The following is a 4318-nucleotide window of genomic DNA, read 5'->3' as shown; positions in this document are numbered from 1 at the left end:
TCTCTCATGCTCTCTATGACTTTACTATAATCGTTACTTATTATCGCTGTACAATTGCGCCTACTGGCCGCGATTCGTGATTAGTGGTGGTGGGGTTGGCCCTCCCCCCATACCTGCTATGTGCCAGACCCGTGCTATTGCTTTCTTAGGTGTTATCTCACCTTCACGACTACACCAGGTAGATATTATCACCATAGTAAGTCTGGGGAAATTGGTATTTAGAAAAGTTATATAACTTGGCAAGATTGCCACTTGGCTTCAAAACCCCATTTCTCTGATTCTAAGACAACTCAATATTTGTATTCTCTTTTGCCTTACCTTTACCGAACCACCCTTCCCATCTTCCCACATTAGGGTCCTGGGAGCAAGCAGATAAGCAGATAATCGAAGCCAGTGTCCTGTGAAGAGGGTTGTCAGCTGTGGGCGGGGCGTGGAGAAAGCAGCAATGATGGTGCAATCCTCTGGGACTGGAAAACAGCAGTGCTGTCACCATCCCTGGGCGGAAGAGGAGGGAGCAGTTAGCAGAAACCAGACAGAGCCATGCACTAAGAGCTGCGGCAGAGGAATGCTACAAGACTGCAGGGCAGAATCACCTCCCTCGCTTCCTCACCTCCCACTGCTGATGACTCTCACTGGCTGACCGGAACAGAACAGAGAGGCCTGGAGGCACAAGCAGAAGGTGCAGAGCACCTGCTTCCAGGGGCAGTGGTCTTCCTGCCAGGATTTGCGAAGAGAGCTTTCTCTAGTACAAAGGACTTGCGTGACTGGCAAAAGGAGACCTAAGGAGAAGTACTTGCGATGGCAGGCCTCTTCATTAGGCCCCTCGGTCGCTGATTCTCTCAGCACTGAAGGTATGAATGTGATGCAGATTTACCTTGGGATGGTGCACACCTGCCAAGTCCTGCCCTTTGTGCCTTACTCCAGCCAGGAGCCGGGCCGTTCCTGTAGCCTGCTCTGCTTGCAGCCGCAGACACGAGGCTTCTCAGTCGCAGACACGAGGCTTCTCAGTAAGGGTGTCCTGTGCACCAGCCCCGACCCAGCTTTCTTTTGAACCTCAGTGTTCACATGGGAATAGGCTGGGGGGTGGCTCCGTGGAGATCATAGAGATGGGGGAAACTCAGGGTCAGAAAAAAAAGACAATCTGCCGATCATTTTCTAAGGACATGAATCCACAGCAAGGACGCAGTGAAGGCTGTCCTGGGGCAAAGAATGGGATTTCGGAATGGGATCCAAACAAGGAGGGCTGGACTCAGAACAGGCCTGAAAACCTCCCTCCAGGAGGAGAGCTGAGGTAGTTGGGTGTGGTGCCTAGAAGCTGATTCAGGAGTGAGCCTGACTCAAGGGAAAGATAAATTGCCAATGAAGTCGGCTGGAATGGTGAAGTGGGACAGAAGATGGGCAGACTGCGGAAAGGGAGAGGAAGGGAAGCGAGTCAAAACAGTCACAAAAGGGTTCCATGTGGAACAACCTTCAAGGCTCCTCAATCTCAATCCCTGCTCCCCACCTCCCACCCATTCTCCTCTCCACACAGGCATTTAAAGATATAGACTTAACGGGGGAAACGACCACACCGAGACCTTCAAAGGCCCTTCTCCCCAAAGCCAGCCAAAACCATTTTCTTTGAAATCGATGACACACACACACACCCCCAAACACACACACCAACACACACACACCCCTTTCCTGGCAGCATACTGGGTTGTGCATTGAGCTACTAACCACAGGGTCAGGAATTTGAAACCACCAGCAGCACCATGGGGGGAAGGATCAGGCTTTTTACTCCTATAAAGAGTGACCAGAACGTGGAACCTACGAAGGCAGTTCTACCCTGTCCTCTAAGGTCACGGAGTCAGAATCAGTCCCATTGCAGTGTCCATTGTTCTCTGTGTTTGGTTTTAAGTTCCTTTGCTGACCAGAGGAGGGTTTGACTTGGAGATGCAGGACGGGGATTTGTGAGGCAAGGAGATGGAGGTAGCCTCAGACTCCCCCACACTTAGGGAACATCCCAGAGCAGGGTGAGAGTCAGCCGGAGGCCGACACCTGAGGGCAGGAGCCGGCAGGAAGATACGCCAAGGAGCTACGGAGGAGCTCCCATGATAGAATGTGTGCCACTCCCTCTCCCCTGAAGGGCACTTTGGGAGTGTCTTGCCCCCTCTCAGTAGGAAGCAGCCCCTGCTCCTGGCTTAGGTCTGATACAGTGCAGTGAAGACGGACAGAATATGAGTGGGCTGGGGTATGCGTGCACACTGTCACTACTCACACTGTGTCGGATAGGAGCCCATTGCCACTAGCTGGGATTGTGCCATGGGGTTGCTTACAAGATACTGGGAGGTCTCTCTCGTGGGAGAGATACCTCGGTCCTTTGCTTCTCGCGAGAAAGAAGTCATACTGAAGCCTGGTTTGTGATCCAAGTGAGTTTCTAGAGGACAGAAACGGCACAAATGCTCAGGACCAAGGCCCGGCCACTCAGGCTGACGCCCAGACACACTGCACTGCGTGTCGGCTCTGCTGGGAGAGGGCACCAGAACAAACTGGCTTTTCAGAGCTCCCGTTGGGAGGTGTGGTCGATGGTACTGGTTAACCTCATTAGCTGAATTAAATGCACCTGGCCCAGATGGGCCAATCCAGGTGTAATGCCCACCTAGGTGTACCACCCCTTCCTGGCCGGAAGCTCAAACCTCTGAGCATGCATAATGGACACCCCAGGCCCAATGCTAGCTACCTAACATTTCCCCCCTGAAGAGGTATGGACCCAAATCTTTGGGGTACTGGGAGACGACATCTCTAGCTGCTTCCTGCTGGCAACAAGGGGCACGGAGTGGAGCTTTGGGTCCACACCCATCCTACTCTTTTGGAAGAGGTTGTCCGCTCAGGACCCACAAGAGACAAAGTTGGGGTGGTCCAGGGGCTGGTGGTCCTGAAGCTGGCACACTTGGTTCGGAGACATTGATACCCTGAGAACTTCGGGAAGAAACAAACAGGTGGAGTTTAGGTGAGACAGGGGTAAGGCTGTGAGATGGCAGTGCCCCTGGAGGTGTGGGTTCCTGTCACGGGAAGTTTAGAAAGAGGGACTCAGGACTGACAGGCATGGTGTCTGTTCACTGTAAACCCAGGAACGGGGTAAAAGCATTCACTGGCTTACAGGCTGTGATGGGTCTGAGGTAGGCTTTCTGTGGAGCCCTTATCTGTCCTGGGTGGCAGAGAAACACCCCCAACCATTTTCAGGGGTGCTGGTCTGTATGCTCCACCTCTGAGCAGTCTAGGTGCAACAGCTTCCACGGTTTCACCTGTGAATGGTGCCCAGGGTCCAGGGAAGAAGGTGAGGACAGGAGAGGCAGCCCAGTCTCTAGGAGGACGTCCACTGACCTCGCTGCCACCAGACGCGCTACAGTTCTCCTGCTGCTTCGCTGGCTAATCTTCAATGAGCAGATGCTCACCTGGCCTGAGGGCGCCCTCCCTCTGGGCTACCTGCCATAGGACAAGGGACACTTTGGTGGCCAACTTGCTTGCTGGGATAGCATGGCCCTTGGGCGGGCCTATTCTGGGTAGGGCAGTTCTGTGCCCAGTGGCCCGGTTCCCAACACACACAGCACTTGGCACTTGGGACACGGGTCTGGGAAGCCTGGGAGACAGTTGACGGGCAGTTAGCAAGTGCAGTCAACACTTGGGTGTGTCTGAGGTCCTCTCCTCCTGAACCCGAACCTCCTATTCCCCCTTGTCCCTGTGTCTCGGAACTACTGAATCTCATCTAGAAAACACAACAAAAAATGACTGGGAGCTCGATGCCTCAGGGTCAGTCACACGGTTTCAGCGCACACCTCTAGGGGGCCGTCAAACTGTGGCCTCGAGCAGGTGCTCCTGCTGGAGGGAGGAGTCAGGGACCCCAGTCTTTGCCGGCAAACTGGGCCCAGACTGTTTTCTAGACAGCAAGCATTGGCCACTGGCTTGGGTGCCCGTCCAGGGCCCACACGGGGAACTACTCGCACGAGTAATTCACCAACCTCCAAAGGCCAGACCACTGCTTGGAGTGGCCTCACAATGGCTTTCAAAGGCGAACGCTGGCTGGAGAGGGCTCTCGAACCTATGACGGGCAGATGCAATTGGTCAGTCGCTCCGGGAACATTTTAGGGAAATTGGGATAGCTGGACCCATAATGTGCTAAAGGCGGTATTGCTGAAAGGCTTTTGGAGACGAAAGTTAGCAGCTCCTTAGGGGCTTGGCTCCTGGATGCCTTTGGCCTAGGCTTCGGCCACGGAAAACCAGCCAGTTGGGAAAGAACCCAAACTAGGCCGCTAGCAAATGCTGAAGTGAACAACTC

Source organism: Echinops telfairi, unplaced genomic scaffold (assembly GCF_000313985.2).
Source record: "Echinops telfairi isolate 266 unplaced genomic scaffold, ASM31398v2 ScPeMD7_18;HRSCAF=68, whole genome shotgun sequence".
NCBI classification, from domain to species: domain Eukaryota; kingdom Metazoa; phylum Chordata; class Mammalia; order Afrosoricida; family Tenrecidae; genus Echinops; species Echinops telfairi.
The sequence above is the reverse complement of the archived record's forward strand: the minus strand, read 5'-3'. Positions refer to the sequence as shown.